The following is an 18,725-nucleotide window of genomic DNA, read 5'->3' as shown; positions in this document are numbered from 1 at the left end:
CCCTGGGTTTGAACCCTGGACCTCCTATATGGCATGGTAGGTGGACGCTCTGTCCTTTGAGCCACATCCGCTTCCCCCTTTTCTTTTATTCCCCCTTCTCTTTAGTAATATTTGAACGTTTCTCATGTGTGGCCTTTCACTTTTTGTGCTGACTCGTGTTATTCCGGGGTTTATCCTGAGAATGCTGCTGGGAAAAGTGTCTCAAATTCTCTTCCATTAGAACTGCAGGAAAAAACAAACATGCAGTTACATACATTAAAGTAAGGTGGATGAAGAGATGAATTATTAGTTTCATACAGAGAGCAGTTACTTTCCATATCTGGGAGTCAGAGATAAAAGCAAATTGTATAAAATATGACCTGTAAAGCCGAGAAGTGTTCAGTTCTGATCATATGATTTTCAGAAATAACATCTTTCACCAGTTTATTAAAGTCATAAAATGTCTTAGAATTTTCTTCCCATTTTATTTATTTTTTTTTGAGCTTTATATTTTTTTGTCTTTATTTTTTTAATGTTACATTCAAAAATCCATGTTTTATACTTGAGCGTAGGGTAATGATTCGCTGGATCCTTTTCAAACACTTTGCTTGAGGGTCTTTGTCTCATTATAATGATCGTGATGGGGAGAGGATGCTGTATCACCTGGAGGGAGAAGCAGAGGCCTGAGAGTGATCTTGCAAAGGAGGTCAGCTAAATTTCAGGGCGCCTTTTTGGGGACCTGCCGCTGGGACGTCTCTAGCAGCTGAGAGCAATGACAGGAGGAACCATTTATGCTGATAGAAGCCACAGAGCTTTGAAAGAGGAGCGCCACATGCAGGCCTGCCTGCGGCATCTGTGTCCTCGCTGAGGTTGTCATTGTAGATTGATTGTTGTGTGTGTGAATATTTGTTTGGTTTGGGCTCCTTCAGAACTGCTAGAGTGCAATTTGTGAAAATTAAGAAAATCTGTGAAGGTCAGAATTCGCAAAAAACTGAGTTTCCTCTGCTGGAGACAAGAGTTTATTAATCTGAGAATCAGTGCGGGTGAGAACCTTAAACTAATCCTAGTTTCATCCTTGGTGGGAACTGAGAACCTAAAAGGAGAGACCTTCTGGGCAGAGGAGGGCGTGGGTCTCCCAGCTTTAACCTCTCCCCCCTCAGCTCCTTAGGCTTCCCTCGCTCGTGACTGAGGAGTGAGCCGACCCGAGGCTCCACGTGTCAGCAGGGCGGGTGGCCCCTGCACGCGGGGATGTGCTTTCCTTACCAAGTGCGGGCGAAGCAGGCTGCTCATCTGAACCGGTTCACGTGTTTGCATTTCTTTCCCTTTGTTTCCTTTATAGACTATTGCTGCCATGTAACTACAGTTTGCCTAAGCAGTTAAGAGTTCTATTCCATGATCTCCATTGAGTACTTAAGAGTTTTGTTGTCTTAGTTGAAAATAGTGGATTGAGTGATAAATTTTTTCTTTAAAGACTTATTTATTTATTCTCCTCCCCCGCCCATTGTTTTTGGGCTGGCTACCTCCTGTCTGTGTCCATTTGCTCTGTTCTTCTGTATCTGCTTGTACTCTCTTTAGGCGGCCCTAGGAACCGATCCTGGGACCTTCCCGAGTGGGAGAGAGGCAATCACTCTCTTGCGCCACCTCAGCTCCCTGGTCTGCTGCATCTCTTATTGTCTCTCCTCTGTCTCTTTTTGTTGAGTCATCTTGCTGTGCCAGCTCTCCACTTGGGTCAGTTCACTGTGCAGCCCACCTCCCTTCACCAGGAGGTCCTGGGACCCTGAACCTCCCAAATGGGAGATGGGAGCCCAATCACTTGTGTCATATCCACGTCCCTATGTTAAGTTTTAATAATAATATGAATAACCATGTATTCACCACCCATATACACAGACTTTGGGCAGTTGGTTTTGTCTCCCCCGTGACTCCCCCTGATCATGTCCCTCCTGTTCCAGAGGTGACACAACCCTGATTATTTTTCTTCTCTATAACTTTACCGTCTATTTTTTTTATTTCCAAGAAGTGTTTTTGTTGAATTTTGCTACCTTTTGACTTTGACTAAATGAATATTACCACTAGTATGCCATTTATATCACACTGCAAGGTTTTTCGGTGGTCTCTTTGCCTAAGTATATTTCACACATTCAGGTGTGTAAGGGAATGGGTCGCCCAAGTAAATCACCATCCCACTATTTATGGGGCCCGAGTTGTTTCCAGGTCATTCTTCCGTCTTGTCGGCTAGGGTCCTGCAGTCATTCTTTAGGTTTCCATGTGCAAGCGTGTCTTAAACTTTCTACACTTTCAGAAACAGTTGTGGGGTTGTCAGTTATGGGAAAGTGTAAACTTACAAGGACATGCTGTGGTGTGGATGAAGGAACCTGCCGGCCTTTCGTGAGTGGAGGTTCATGCATTCCCCATCGCGGCCAACACCTGGAAAAACTGACACCAGTTTCTGTCTATCTACTGTGTGAAAAAGGATCTCTTTGTGCTTATACATTTCTTTGTACTGGTTACCCTGAGGTGGAGCATTTTTCTTATTTGGTCTTCCATCATCTGCGAAATCATTTTTAGACATTTCTTCACCTTCATTTGCATTTTGAATTTTTTAATACTTTGTTTGTAGTAACAAATACATAGCACAAAATTTTGCCTTTCAATCACATTCAAGTGTATAATTCAGTAGTAGTAATAATCTGCACAGTGTTGTGCTACCATCACCAGAATCCATTACTCTTTTTGTTCATCACTTTAAATAGAAACTCCTGGGAAGCAGATGTAGCTCAAGCGATTGGGCTCCTGCCTATCACATGGGAGGTCCTGGGTTTGGTTCCTGGTGCCTCCTGGAGAAGGTGGGCTGACACAACAAGCCAGGCAGCTGAGGTGGCTCAGGTGACTGAGCGCCTTTCTTCCACGCGGGAGGTCCTGGGTTTGGTTCCCAGTGACCGCAAAAACCGGGGGGTGGGGATAAATAAAACCTTTAAAAAAGAAAAAAGATTCTTTTATTGATCTGTTTTCTTTATATACTCCGGGCACTAATCCTTTCTGTTGTTGTTGTTAAGATTTATTTTATTTTATTTATCCCCCCCCTTTGCAGCTTGCTCGCTGTCTACTCTGTGTCCATTCGCTGCACGTTCTTCTGTGTCTGCTTGTCTCCCTTTGTTGTGTCATCTTGCTGCACAGCTCTCCATGGGCGCGGGCCAGCCTTCCTTCACAAGGAGGCCCTGGGATGCGAACCCAGGGCCTCCCATATGGCAGACGGGAGCTCAACTGATTGATCCACAGCCGCTTCCCACTAATCCTTTTTAATTTGTGAGTATTGCTAATGCATTCTCCCAGATTGTGGCTTATCTTTTCTTTCTCTTTATTTTACACTGGTGAAAGGACTCTAATTTTAATAGAGTTGATTTTGTCAATCTCTTCCTTTGTAGCTTAGATTTTTTCCTTCCATAAGACAACTCTCCCTTACTCTAAAGTCATAAAAAGATTTCCTTGTCACTTCTTGTGAATGCACTGTAGTTCCCGTCTTCCTTGTTTTACTGAATTGATTAGTGTACATGAAAGTTGAGAGGAAGATTTGCTTTTCCCCTGGAGATTCCCATTTGCTACTGTCCTGTGTGTTAAATCAGCCATCGTTTCTAGCCCTCTCCTGCAGTGCTTGCTCAGGCATAGACTCGCCAGCCAAAAATAAGTGGTACATTTCAGGAATTTCTCTTCTTTGCCACTGACCTATTTGTCTGTCCCTCCACTGAAATGATACTGTACTATTGATTTAAGTGCTTTGCTCTGTTTTAAGGAAAATCCTTCCACCTTGATGTATAGAAAATACTTGTTCTTAGATAATTTGTCTTTCGTATGGTTTTAGAAGTAGTTTAGCTTAAGTTCAAAACTCAGAATAACAACAAACAAGACAAACCCCAAAACAAGCCCAGTTGTCCCTTTAATGGCATTTTATTAAAACTCTAGATCTATTTGGAAGAGCTGCATCTCAGTGACATGCTGTTTCCTTTCTAGGAACCACCATCTTTCCTTTTATTCTACTTGATGTCATTCAATAAAGTTTTATATTTTTTCCAATGTGATCATTTTATTGCCTTCATTGGAGGAAAATTCGTAGTAAATTGAAAAGTTATAATAAAACTTAGTATTAATACTGGGAAAAAATTTTGGTGGAAAATCCCCAACTTAGTGTTAACAGTCTATGTTATTTAATAAGAATTTGCTTTTATCAGCTTGTCGCTACTCATTAAAAGTACACTGAGGGAAACAGCCTTGGCCCAGTGGTTAGGGCGTCCGTCTACCATATGGGAGGTCCGCGGTTCAAACCCCGGGCCTCCTTGACCCGTGTGGAGCTGGCCATGCGCAGTGCTGATGTGAGCAAGGAGTGCCGTGCCATGCAGGGGTGTCCCCCGCATAGGGGAGCCCCACGGGCAAGGAGAGCACCCCATAAGGAGAGCTGCCCAGCGCGAAAGAAAGTGCAGCCTGCCCAGGAATGGCGCCGCACACACGGAGAGCTGACACAGCAGGATGAAGCAACAAAAAGAAACACAGATTCCCGTGCCGCTGACAAGAATGCAAGCAGACTCAGAAGAGCACACGGTGAATGGACAGAGAGCGTAGACCGGGGTGGGAGGGGAGAGAAATAAAAATAAATAAATCTTTAAAAAAACGTGAAGGTGATGGAAATCCTTGATTTGTACCTAATTTTACTGGGAAGGGGATGCACTTTGTGTCATTCACCCGTTCTTTGTGAGTGCTGCTCTTCAGTATGCCCTTTGTCGGTCTGTGCTCACGATTCCCACCTAGTCCTTAACTGGTAAGTGTTCTGTGGATGCATGCCGGCTACTATAAACTATTTCTTTTTCCCATATGTTTCCCTTAATATGGTATTGTGACAAATTGCATTAATTTCATAGAATTATATTGTAAAATATGACATGGAGAAAATCCTAAAACGACCGCACAGTAACCAGAACATTCTAAAGCAAGCATCTGTGCAGAGACAACCAGGCGAGGATTTGGAAGAAGAGGAGTCCCCAGCAAGGCTCCCCTCGCTCCCGATGGAGCCAATATCCTGAATTTAAGCTGATAATTTCTCTGCTGTTCTTCATAATTTAACACCTGTGTATACATCCCTCAGGCAGTATAATTTATTTTTTCATTTTTTATTTAGTATGCGCCTGGTATCATACTGGATGTCAGATTCCTTTCTCAGGTCTATCATTCTTCCACAGAACAGTAATTCCTTCACTGCTTTTGCTCTTTAGTGTTCCCTGTGAGGCTGTACAGTTGTCATTTATTGATTCTACTGTCAATGACCATTTGGGTGGTTTCAGAGTTTTATTATGACCAGTTCTTCTAAAAACCTTATTACATGGATTTCTGCTGCATTTGGATGTCTTATCTTTATTTACTTCTCAAAACCACTCATATTGAAGAACTGTTCCTCACCCCAAGAATTTATTTTCCATGTGTGACCTTCTTTTTCAGGGTTTCCCTTTGAGGGGTGGGTTAACTCACCTCTCACCCAAAACGGTTTCAGATGTTTAGACTAATGATGTCTCATGCACCAAGATAATAAGGAAATGCTCAGGAGTTGGGACTTTCTGGGCAGAGCAGGGCAGGCACACGTTGGCATATAAGTGGCCTGAGAAAAGCAGAGCAAGTACTGGGTTGGGATTTAAAAAAAAATTTAGGAGCTACTGGGGACTGAACCCAGGACCTTCTACATGGAAGCAGGCGCTCAACCACCTGAGCGCCACCTGCTCCCCAGCATGGGCGTCTAGTGTGTTGGACGGGTTTTGTAGTTTGACTTTCTTGCCTGCAAAGTCCTGCCTCCAGGTGCCTTAAGTCCTCTTTTCTCAGGTGCCTGATGGTGGAGAAAGCAGGGAAGAGGGATGATGACACAGACGCTAAGACTGAAACATCAGAAGTGGAGTCAGTCTTGGAGCGGGTGTAGCTCAGTGGTTAAGTGCCTGCCTGCTGTGCATGTACGAGACCCCAGGTTCAATCCCTGGTACCTCCTGAGGGGGTAAAAACCAGGAAATTATAAACTGCAGTAACTTTTTTTTTTTAAAAAAAGGGAAGAGGAGCCAGTGTACCTCAGGGGCTGAGCGCTGGCTTCCCACATAAGAGGTCCCATGTTCAGTCCTGGCCCCTGGTACCTGAAAAAATAAAAAATAGAAAAATAAAAAATTGCAATACACATTTTTCTGTGATTTTTCTTTCATTTAAAAAAGTTATTGAAGTATATCTTTCACACATGAACATACATAATAAGTGTAGAGTAAAAGTTGTGAACTTACAAAACAATCATGCGTAACATCTTACAGGACTCCTATACATCGCCCCCCACAAATACCTTGTATTGTTGTGAAACGTTTGTAAGAAGTTATGCAAGAGCATTTCCAAGTATTACTACTAACTAGTTTGTACCTTACATTCGGTTTATTTCCTCCCCCAACCCACCCTATTTTTTCCCCCACAAATCATGAAATTTATCTAAAATGCAGAGTTGGTGGAATTTGGTATAATCACTGAGTTAGTTGCACATTCATCACTTCAGTCAATATTAGAGCATTTTCCAAAAAAAGGGAGAAACAAAAAAGAAACCACTCTTGTACTCATATGTTAGTGCTATTGGTTATAAATCCTGTGATGTGCTTTCACCATTTCACACCATTTCTATTCATTTTCAAATATTCACAAACAACTTTTTACCAGTTCTGCACAGATTGAACCTCTGCTTTGCATTCTCTAACCCCGTTCTATTCTCTGGTGACTTAAAGTCTGTCTAGTAACTCCATGAGTTTCCTCATTATATTTAGCTCATAATAGCAAAATCATATAATATTTGTCTTTTTTTATTTTACTTTATTATGTACATTTAATAATTGAAAATATAAACAGATAAAAAGGAAACACATTTGGATAAAAACATACATTTCTCAATTAAATGTACTGGATACCTATAAATTTTTAAAAATCATACAACATGTTACAACATGTTACTTGGTTCATAGTAACACAATCATACAGTATTTGTTCTTTTGTGTTGCTGGCTTCACTCAACTTAATGTCCTCTCTGTTGTCATAGGCTTCACAACTTCATTTTTTCTTACAGCTGAATAATATTCCTTTGTGTGTACATACCACAATTTGTTTATTCATCAGTTGATGGACATCTTTTGGCAATTGTGAATAACGCCATCGGTGTGCAGATGTCTGTCCATGGCACTGCTTTCAGTTTTTCTGGGTATGTACCTAGTAACGGTATTTCCAGGTCACGGGGTAGATCTACCTCTCAATTCCTTAGGCACCGCCAAGGAGACTTCCACAGTGGCTGTTCCATTCTGGGTTCCCACCAGCGTGAATAAGGGTTCCTATCTCTCCACATCCTCTCCAGCACTTGTAGCTTACTGTTTTGTTAACAGTGGCCAATCTAGTATGTGTGAAATGATATAATTGTAGCTTTGATTTGCATTTCCCTAATAGCTAGTGATGTTGAACATTTTTTCATGTGTTTTTTCACCATTTGTATTTCTTTAGAAAAATGCTTATTCAGTTTTTCTCCATTTTTTAATCAGGTCATTTGTCTTTTTATTGTTGAATTGTAGTATCTCTTTATATATCATGGATATTAGACTATTGTTGGATGAGTGATTTCCAAATGTTTTCTTCCTTTGAGTAGGCTGCCTTTTTACCCTCTTCACGAAGTCCTTTGAGGTACAGAAGTGTTTTAATTTTGAGGAGGTCCCATTAATCTACTTTTTCTTTTGCTGCTTGTGCTTTGGATATAAGGTTTAAGAGACCCCACCTACTACAGGGTCTTGTAGATGTTTCCCTGTGTTATCTTCTAGGAGTTTCGTCATTCTGACTTTTATGTTTAGGACTTTGATTCCTGTTGAGTTGATTCTTGTATAGGGAGTGAGATAGGGGTTCTTTCATTCATTTGGTTATAGATATTTGAGCTCTCAATTAGATTCCATTGATCAATGTGTCTATCTTTATGCCAACTTAATTAGTTGTCTCAAATCCTGCACCTCTTCTGGGGCTTCGATATACTCCTTTTCTTGGGCTAGGTCTTCCATTTTCTTACTGTGGCTTATAATTTTTTGCTGATGTCTAGGCATCTGATTAGGATGGCAGTTCACCCAGATGTTTCTCTCTTTTACAGGGATTTAGTGGCAGGGGGCTGTTTGTTACTGCTGCTCTTTGATTCTTGGTTCAGCCTTGACTGTTAGGCTAGTCCCTGTGAGTTGCTCAACACTGGACTCTGGGCCCAGCATGGGTTGCAGACCCACTTCTAGGGCCTTGGGAGGAGGGCATAAAGGCCAGAAAAAGCCTCTCATGAACTTTTAATTTCCTCACGTGCACTTCCCTGATCTGCCAGGACCCTTTATAGGAAATGTTCCCATCACAGCTGGCCAATAAATTCGTCCAAAGTGTAAGGCTGTAGCTTGCCTGGCTGCCAGGGAGTTTCCCTTAATGTACAGCATCGAAACATTAGCTTTCTCTTGCATGTTCCTAGAGTATTTTGGTTATTTTTCAGTCACTTGTGTATTGTGTACATAAGACCGTCCTTAGGTTCAGCGATTTTCTAGAAGGACTCACAGATGTCAGAAAAGTTGTTCATCTTACAGTTAGGGCCTATTACAGACAAAGGAGAAAGAATAAGATCACCTGACATAAAAGGCACCTAGGGTCGAGTCCAGCAGAGAGCAGGAAAAAGCTTGTGGACTTGGATGGACAATGTTTAATTCTTCCAGCACCGATGTCTGACAACCAGGAAGGCTCACCCGTATTCTCTGGTTACTGATTGGATGGTGTCAGTTGTTTATGTTGGGGTCTCAAGCGAATGCACTGTACTGTTAAGGTGATGGTAATCCACTGTTAGACACCATTAGTTTTCATCAGGTTAGAGCAGAGGCCAAATCGAAACACCAAAGAATGAGACAGGAGGATCAGTGACCCTTCCCTTCAGTAGGTCTCGTATGATAGGTCGTACTTCCTGTGGGTCTTGTTTCTATCTCTACTGTATTTCATAAGTTTTTTTACCAGAAGGGGAAGCTCCACAGGGTTCTGTTTTTACAAGCTGGCTGTAAGTGCCAGAGACAATTTTATTCCAGTTGATTATTTGTTGCACCAAAGGGTCCTTGCCCACGATGGTATTACTATATTTCAGGCAAAAGAGTCCTATAGCCAGGGAGAATTTAGGCCAGGTAAGTTTTTGAGGAACTGACAAACTTTTACAGAGTGTACGCTGCACTATTTTACATTCCCACCAGCGATATTTGAGGGTTCCAGTGTCTCCCCATTCTCACCAACACTTTTTGTATCTTTGATTCTAGTCATCTGACTGAGTGGGTGTTAAGCGGTATCTATTGTGGTTTTGATTTATATTTCCTTGAGGACGAATGATGTTGAGCCTCTTTGCATGTGATTATGGCCCATTTTATTTCTTCTTTAGAGAAATGACTTCAGACTTTTTGCCTATTTTTTGGGTATCTTTTTATTCCTGACTTGTAAGAATTCTTTGTATATTCTGAACACAAGGCCTTTGACAGATATAAGATCCAGAAATATTTTCTCCTATTGTGTGGGTTTTCTTTCCCAGTTTCTTTCTTTAAAAAAAAAAAAAAATATATATATATATATATATATATATATATATATGAGATGTTGTTAGCTTACAAAACTATCGTGCATAATGTGCAGAATTCCCAGAAATCACCCCTTCACCAACACCCTGCAACAACAAATGCCGCAGGTTATGAAAGAACATCACCAGGCTGTTACCACTACGGGCCATAGCTTACATTTAGTATATTTCCCCCACACATCCCCCCATTATTAACAACATGTATTAGTATTACACACTTGTTATAATTCATGAGAGAACACGCTCATATTTGCAGTGGTAACTGCACTCCATCTTCTCCCCTATGGTTCACTGAGTTTTGCAGCCCCCTGCCTTGCACACTCGGTGGCTCTCACTTTCATTAGAGTTGTGCACTCATTGCCTCAGTTGTTCAATGGTTTTCTTAGCCTAAAGGAATAAATCCGATACCCCCCTATTATTGGCCCTTAGCATTGATACAGCACCTTCTTTGACAGTAATGAAAGGAACATTACAATATTGTTAACTGTAGTCATGGAGTTACGTTAATTGCATTTTTTCCTGTGCATCCCCATATAACCACCTTGAGACAGTGACACAGATTTGCTCTAGTTCATAGAAGGACCTTCTTGTATTTGTACTACTAACCACAGTCCTCATCTCCCTCCAAGTTCATTGTTATTTGGGCCTAGATTAATCTCTAGCTTTCTTTCAATAGAAATTTACATCCCTGAACTACTTCTTTCAGCCATAGTCCTATTTATAAGCCAGCTGTGTTAGTTATACTCACTATAATGTTTTATTGCCAACTCTATCCATTTCTATCCTTTAACAGTCAAGCTCATTAAAAATTCTACATACATTAAGTATCAGTAAACCCTCTCAGCCCTCATTCTCTCTCCTAATAACCTATATTCTAGGTTTTTTTTTTAAAGATTTATTTATTCATTTCTCTCCCCTTCTCCCCCCTGCCTCCCCCACCTCCCCCGCCACCCTAGTTGTCTGTTCGCTGGGTCTATTTGCTGCATTGTCTTCTTTTGTCCGCTTCTGTTGTTGTCAGCAGCACGGGAATCTGTGTTTCTTTGTTGCGTCACCTTGCTGTGTCAGCTCTCCATGTGAGCAGCGCCATTCCTGAGCAGGCTGCACTTTCTTTCGTGCTGGGCGGCTCTCCTTACGGGGTGCACTCCTTGTGCGTGGGGCTCCCCTACGTGGGGGACACCCCTGCGTGGCAGGGCACTCCTTGCGCGCATCAGCACTGCGCGTGGGCCAGCTCCACACGGGTCAAGGAGGCCCGGGGTTTGAACCGCGGACCTCCCGTGTGGTGGGCGGACGCCCTAACCACTGGGCCAAAGTCTGCTTCCCGATATGCTAGGTTTTAACTCCATGTGTTTATTCTTCATATTTAGTTCCTATTAGTGAGACCATTCAGTATTTGTCCTTTTTGTTCTGGCTTATTTCACGCAGCATAGTATCTCCAGTGTTCATCCATGTTATCACGTGTCCCAATTTCATTTCTTCTTAGAGCAGCACAGTACTCCATCGTCTGTCTACACCGCATTCATCAGCTGATGGGCACTTACATCGTTTCCGTCTTTTGGCAAGTGTGAATAACGCCGCTGTGAACATTGGTGTGCAGATGTCTGTTAGCGCCACTGTTTTCAGTTCTTGTGGATATATTCCTAGTAGAGGGACTGCCAGATCATACAGCTGTTCTATATTTAGCTTCCGAACTCTTCCACAGGGGCTGCACCATTTTGTCCCCACCAACAGTGAAAGAGTGTTCCTGTTTCTCTGCCTTCCCTCCAGCACTTGTTTTAAAAAATAATGGTCATTCTATGAGGTGTGAGATATCTCATTGTAGTTTTGAATTGCGTTTCCCTAACAGCTCTAGTGATATGGAACATCTTTTCATGTGCTTTTGTGTCATTTGTATTTCCTCTTTGGAGAAATGTCTAAGTCTTTTGCCCATTTTTTAATTGGGTTGTTTGCCCTTCTGTTGTTGAGTTGTATGATCTCTTTATATAGCATGAAAATCAAACCCTTAAGGGATATGTGGTTTCCAAATACTTTCTCCCATTGAGCTGGTGGCCTTTTCACCTTCTAGACAAAGTCCTTTGAAGCACACAAGTGTTTGTTTGAGGAGGTCCCGTTTATCCATTTTGCCTTTCATTGCTTGTGCTTTCATTGTAAGGTTTAAGAAGCCACCCCCCTGCTCTTGCCTTTTTCCCCCTCTTGTCTTCAGACCCCTGCTCTCACCTCCCCCCCCACCCCGCCATGAACCTGCAGGTAGACCTGGGGATGTATGACCTCTAACGGGGAATTGTAGTCTATGAATTGGCCCTCTTTATCGCTCCTCAGTCCCTTCCTCTCTACTTGGGGCCCATGATCTGTTCTTTTCTCCCGTTTCTCTTCTCACCATTCCTTAATAAATTACTGGCCTAACTTACTTGGCTTGCTCTTAATTCATTTCTTGCAGCGTAGCCAAGAACCTAGTGGAAATCTGGTTACATATTTGGCAAGTTAGCCAGGAGATGCTGAATAATGGGCACAGCCCCTGGCTGCCAGCTCACTCGTCAAGGAGTCGCTTCTCAGGAACCAGGAAGAATCTGCCTACTGCTGGTCTACGTGGACAAGGTAGAGCAAGAACGCTGAATTCCAATTAAACAGTGTAAAAGAGGACAGACAGATCTGAGGCTCAGAAGCCTCATGTCATATCTCCTTAAAGAAATGAGGAAGTATACCTCAAGCTTCCATTAGTTTAAACTTGGTTGTGCCTATAAAAGATCTGAATAGGAAACAAGATTCAGATCAGTTACTAAACCTGTCCTGGGAAAGAAGAACCCTCATGTGCGATCGATCAAGATCAAAAAGTTCCTAGAAATGCTAAGGGTATAAAATTCTGTCTTTAAAAAAAAAAAAAAAAAAGCCATCATTTATCACACCAGGTCTTTTTAAAATTTATTTATTTTATTTATTTCTCACCACCCTCTTGTTTTTCACTTGCTGAGTTTGTTTGCCAAGGAGGCACTGGGAACCGAATCCAGGACCTCTGATGTGGGAGAGAGATGTCTTAATTGCTTGAGCCACCTCTGCACCCTGCTTGGTTGTGTATCTCATTCTGTTTTTCCTCCCCACATCTCTTGTTGTGTCATCTTGTTGGGTCAGTTCACCGTGCCTGCCTGTTGCATCAGCTCACTATCTACTTTAGGAGGCACTGGGATCTGAACTAGCGACCTCCCATGTGGTAGGTGGGAGCCCAGTTGCCTGAGCCACATCTGCTTCCCTACCACCAGGTCTTGAAGATGTTTCCTTACATTTTTCTTCTAGGAGTTTTATGGTTCTAGCTTCTGTCTTTAGGTCTTTGATCTATTTTGAGCTATTAAAAAAACTTTTTTAAAATTTTTATTGATTTATATTAATAAAGCATACAATTTATCCAAAGTGTACAATCATTGGTATTTAGTATAATCACATAATTGTGCATTCAGCACTTCAATCATTACTAGAGCATTTTCATTAGCCATCTTTTACATGAAGTGTGAGATAGGGGTCCTCTTTCTTATCCAGTTCTCTCAACACCATTTTTTGAATAGTCTGTTCTGACCCAGCTGGGTGTGCTTGACAGCCTTCTCAAAAAACACTTGCCCATAGATGTGAGCATCTATTTCTGAACCATCAGTTTGGTTCCATTGGTCTATATGTCTGTCTCTATGCCACAACCATGGTTTTTTGTTTTGTCTTGTTTTTTTTTTTTTAACCACTGTAGTTAGGTAATAAGATGTAAAGTAGGGCAGTGAGAGTTCTCCAACTTTGTTCTTCCTTTTAAAATGTTTCTGGCTATTTGGGGTGTGTGGGTTTTTTCATTTTCTTGATGGTGTCCTTTGAAGCACAAGGGTTTTTAATTTTGATGAAGTCTCAATTATCTTTGATTTTTTTTTTGCTTTTGTTATCTTATCTTGGAATCTCTTGCCAAATATGTCATTAACATATACCCCTAGGTTTTTTTTTTCCCCTAAGAGTTTTATAATTTTGGCACATACATTTAGGTCTTTCATCCATTTTGAGTTAATATTTGTATATGGTGTGAGGTAAGGGTACAACATCATCCTTTTGCAGGTAGATAACTAGTTATCACTATTTTTTGAGAAGACTAGTCTTTCCCCATTGAATGGGCTTTGCACATTTGTGGAAAATCACTTGAGCAGAAACACTAATTTAATTTTGGCTTCTTTATTTCATTTTATTTCTATTTCTCCCCATCCCCTCATTGTTTGCACTTCTTTGTCTGTCTGCCTTGTTTCTTTTTTAAGGAGGCACCGAGAACTGAACCCAGGACCTTAGATGTGGGAGGGAGCTGCCTAATAGCTTGAGCCACCTCCGTTGCCTGCTTTGTTTTGTCTGTTTTTTCTTCTCGTGTCTCTTGTTGCGTCAGCTTGCCAGGCCTGCCCAACAGCTCACTGTCTTATTGGTCCTCTTTAGGAGGCATTGGGAACGTCTGCTCCCTGCTTTGTCTTGTCTCTTATTGTTTCCTTCTTGGGTATTTTGTTGCATCATCTTGGCTTTTCTTTTTCTTTTTTATCTTATTCTTGTGTCATCTTGCATCAGCTTGCCATGCCTGCCTGTCACACCAGCTTGCTGTTTTCTTTAGGAGGCACCAGGACTGGAACCACAGCCCTCCCATGCGCTAGGCGGGAGCTCCGTCACTTGAGCCACATCCGCTTCCTTTTATTTTATTCCATTTTACACTTAGTATCCTTTTGCCAGTAGTACATTCTCTTTAACCACTGCTTTATAGTAAGTGTTACAATTGGGAACTGTGCATCCTCCAACTTGGTTTTGTTAAAGATTACTTTGGCTGTTCTGGGCCCCTTGCAATTTCATGTGAATTTTAGAATCAGCTGATCAATTGCTACAAAGAAGTTAACTGTAATTTTGATAGGATTGTTAAATGTGTAGATAAGTTTGAAAGTGTTGCCATCTTAACAATATTGTCTTCCAAATCATAAACATGGGATGTTTTCCTTTATTTAGACTTCTTTAATGTCTTTCAACAGTGTTTTGTAGCTTTCAGAGCATAAATGTTACAATTCTTCTGTTAAATTTCCCCCTAATTATCTTATTCTTTTTGATGCTGTTGTAAATGGAATTACATTCTTATATTCATTTTTGGGTTATATTCATTTTGGGTTGTATTCATTCTTATATTCATTCCAGATGAATATAAATACAGTTGAATTTTATATGTTGATCTTCTGTCCTTCAGCCTTGCTGGACTTGCTCGTGGCTTCTAATACACGTGTGCAGATCCCTGAGCGGTGTCTGTATATGCATGATCATGTCATCTGTGAACAGAGAAGGTTTAATTCTTCCTTTCCAATCTGGATGACTTTTCCTTTCTTTTTCTTACCTAACTGCCCCGGCTAGAACCTCTCGTACCGTTTGAATAGAAGTGGCAAGCCTGGATACCCTGCCCCCCTGACCTGAGGGGGAAGCATCCAGGCTTTCACTATAAAGTATGATGGTAGCCACGTTTCATAGATACTTCTTATCAGGTTAAGGAAATTCCTTTTTATTGCTAGTTTGTTGGGTGTTTGTATCTTGAAATGGGGTTGGATTTTGTCTTACTTTCCTGCCTGTACTGAGATGCTTATGTGATTTTGTTTTTAAGATGCTACACAGGTGGTTTCTCAGAAGGAACGACCATGTGACCCGAGAATCCCACTGTTAGGTATGTACCCCAGAGAACTGAAAGCAGAGACTCTAACAGATATTTGCACTGATGTTTACAGCATTATTCACAATTGCCAAAAGATAGAAACAACCCAAGTTTCTATCAGTCAATGAATGGACAAATAAAATGTGGCATATACATACAGCGGAACATTATTCAGCCTCAAAAAGGAATGAAATACTGATACTTGTAACAACATGGATGAACCATGAAGATATGTTGAGTGAAATAAGCCAGACACAAACAGCACATGTATGATCTTACTGATTTGAAACAATTAGCATAAGCAAACTCATAGAGTCAGTATCCAGAGTATAGGTTATCACAAGAGGGGGTGGGCACAGGGAATGGGAAGTTAAGGCCTGAAATACACAGGGTTCCTCTTTAGAGTGATGGGAATGTTTTGGTAATAGATGGTGGTGACGGTAGCATAACATTGTGAACGTAATTAAGAGCACTGAAAGATATATATGTACATGTGATTAAAATGGGCAATGTTAGCTTGTATATATGGTAACAGAATAAAATTAAAAAAAAAATAATCCAAGGAACTGAACCTTAAGTTAAACCTAAAATTGGATTTTAATTAATAGTCATGGGCGGTGGACTTGGCCTAGTGGTTCGGGCGTCCGCTTACCACATGGGAGGTCCACGGTTCAAACCCCGGGACTCCTTGACCCGTGTGGAGCTGGCCCATGTGCAGTGCTGATGCACGCAAGGAGTGCCCTGCCACGCAGGGGTGTCCCCTGCGTAGGGGAGCCCCACGCGCAAGGAGTGCGCCCCGTAAGGAGAGCCGCCCAGCGTGAAAGGAAAGTGCAGCCTGCCCAGGAATGGCGCCGCCCACACGGAGAGCTGACACAGCAAGATGACGCAACAAAAAGAGACACAGATTACCGTGCTGCTGACAACAGAAGTGGACAAAGAAGACACAGCAAATAGACACAGAGAACAGACAAATGGGGACGGGGGGTGTGGGGGGGAATAAATAAATAAATCTTTAAAAAAAAATAGTCCATGTTCTGCGGCAAGTGAGGTCAAATTCTTTTGCACGAGATGGGAAGCTCTATGTTTTATGGCCAACTCTTCATCCAGGCAGAAGCCCTGAGCCGGGGCTCTGGAGGTGGAAGTGGGGATAATGGCATAGTTCTGTGGCACCCACTTGTGGAGCTGGGCACTTGATGGACGTGGGACAAGTAACCTGGCATCTTATCAGCTTGCTTCTGCTAGTGTGGAACCACCACTTGCTCACTTCCAGGCCAAGGGCAGTTGGAGCCCCAGTATTTTCAGGGGTACCTGCCCACGTTAGATCCTCCAGTCCCTTAGGAGGGGGCTGGGTCCAAGAAGCGAGCTGCTGTCTCACGCCTTCCCAAGCCTGCCCTAATCGAGATCCTGACCTCAGCAACAGGGAACGGGGCAGGGGGAGAAAGCCTGATGCGCTGCTTCTCCTGGGCAGAATGCCACTGCTGGAGTGCGGGGAAGAGGGCTGCGAGCTGTTGGCTGCAGGAGTACGGAGTACGGGATATGGAAGGGGAGAGGGCGAGTGCAGGCCTTGTTCAAACGTCACTGACTTTCTCTTGTCTTGCCGAAATGTCATAGTTTTCTTGAATAGATGTTTCTTCATTTGCTCTAGGCCCTTAGACCATTTCTAGAGACTTTAAGTGGTGGTTTTTCCCCAGAGAAGCAGTTCTGCAAAGCTCATGCCGGAAGTTGATTGTTGTGTTCTTCACTGCATGTTCTTTTTCGTTTGTCCTTTGTCAGACTGTTCCCGACCGTCTCCTTCCATACGCTAAGTGTTGATTTTGTATTGCTGTTGAGAATTACAAAGGGGCTTTCCTCAGCTCTTCAGATGACTACAATTAAGTTATATTAATAGGTTTTGTGTTATGAAATACACATTTAGAAAAACGCAAGACTTTGTATAGTTGATGGAAATACACACTTGTGTATAAAAATAAACATGTGAGGTGAAACCCAGCCCTAAATATTGAATATGCTTTCACACCAAATAACTTCTTTGGAAATGATTCCCACTACCAAATCCCCTTGCTCCCCAGTTTTAACCAATATCTTGATTTAGATGAAGGTAATTTACTCTCTTCCTCATAGTTTTATTCCATGTGTTTGTATCTCTAAGTATACTTAAATTTTCCATATGTTGTGTTCTTCTGTATTCACTTTTAGTAATATACCACTACTGTTATTAGTTCTACTGCTAGTGCTTAAGTGGGTGTGGGGAATTTTTTGCTCTTACACCCAAGGCATCTCCATCTCAGTATGACCCCAGGTGAAGTCATCGTCCCCAAGAGCCTACTTGACCATGACCTTCCACATCCCAGTTGGTGGGATTCCATCATGGCGGTCATTACTGTGGGAAGAATGTGCCGTCATTCTAGACTCATTTCCTGCCTTGCCCCAACTTGAATGCTTTGGAAATTCATAGATCTCACTTCCAGGTATCCCAGGAGGTGAGCCCTGCATGCAAGTCCCATGAAGTCCAGGGTGGCGCCAAGACCACCTTCTCACCTGGTGAGAGCTGTTACCTCCTCGGACAACTCCTGACTTCTCACCTGGTGAGAGGTGTTACCTCCTCGGACAACTCCTGGCTTCTCACCTGGTGAGAGGTGTTACCTCCTCGGACAACTCCTGGCTTCTCACCTGGTGAGAGCTGTTACCTCCTCGTACAACTCCTGGCTTCTCACCTGGTGAGAGCTGTTACCTCCTCGTACAACTCCTGGCTTCTCACCTGGTGAGAGCTGTTACCTCCTCGGACAACTCCTGGCTTCTCACCTGGTGAGAGCTGTTACCTCCTCGGACAACTCCTGGCTTCTCACCTGGTGAGAGCTGTTACCTCCTCGGACAACTCCTGGCTTCTCACCTGGTGAGAGCTGTTACCTCCTCATACAACTCCTGGCTTCTCACCTGGTGAGAGCTGTTACCTCCTCATACAACTCCTGGCTTCTCACTTGGTGAGAGCTGTTACCTCCTCGTACAACTCCTGGCTTCTCACTTGGTGAGAGCTGTTACCTCCTTGGACAACTCCTGGCTTCTCACCTGGTGAGAGCTGTTACCTCCTTGGACAACTCCTGGCTTCTCACCTGGTGAGAGCTGTTACCTCCTTGGACAACTCCTGGCTTCTCCGTCTGCTCCCTTTAGTCTATTTTTGGTACAAATGAGGGATGTTTAGAGCTACATGATTAGAGCACTCCTGCCTCATGGAGAGCCTGACGGGGTTCTCCAGTCAGGCAGTCGAGGCAATCCTTACAGTGGCTGGCTAGCTCCCCTCAACTACACTGCTTAACGCCCCCCACTCTACACTCACACAGGCCCCTGCTTGCGGCTCGAAAGGCCCACCCCTGCTTAGGACTGAAACGCTGGCTGATGTCCCCACCTGGAACCAAATTT

At 42.7% G+C, this 18,725-nt stretch overlaps 1 long non-coding RNA gene across 2 annotated transcripts in view; it reads right to left on the bottom strand.

Annotated features, from left to right (window-relative positions):
• LOC139437003 (uncharacterized) overlaps positions 1 to 18,725 on the bottom strand; it is a 60,533-nt gene that overhangs the window by 790 nt on the left and 41,018 nt on the right. For both annotated transcript variants that reach the window (XR_011646579.1, XR_011646580.1), the window contains exon 2: positions 6,075 to 6,137. This is a non-coding gene — a long non-coding RNA (uncharacterized lncRNA). The remainder of the gene's footprint in view (positions 1 to 6,074; positions 6,138 to 18,725) is intronic.

Source organism: Dasypus novemcinctus, chromosome 19 (assembly GCF_030445035.2).
Source record: "Dasypus novemcinctus isolate mDasNov1 chromosome 19, mDasNov1.1.hap2, whole genome shotgun sequence".
NCBI classification, from domain to species: domain Eukaryota; kingdom Metazoa; phylum Chordata; class Mammalia; order Cingulata; family Dasypodidae; genus Dasypus; species Dasypus novemcinctus.
This window is presented reverse-complemented; position numbering and strand designations above follow the sequence as displayed.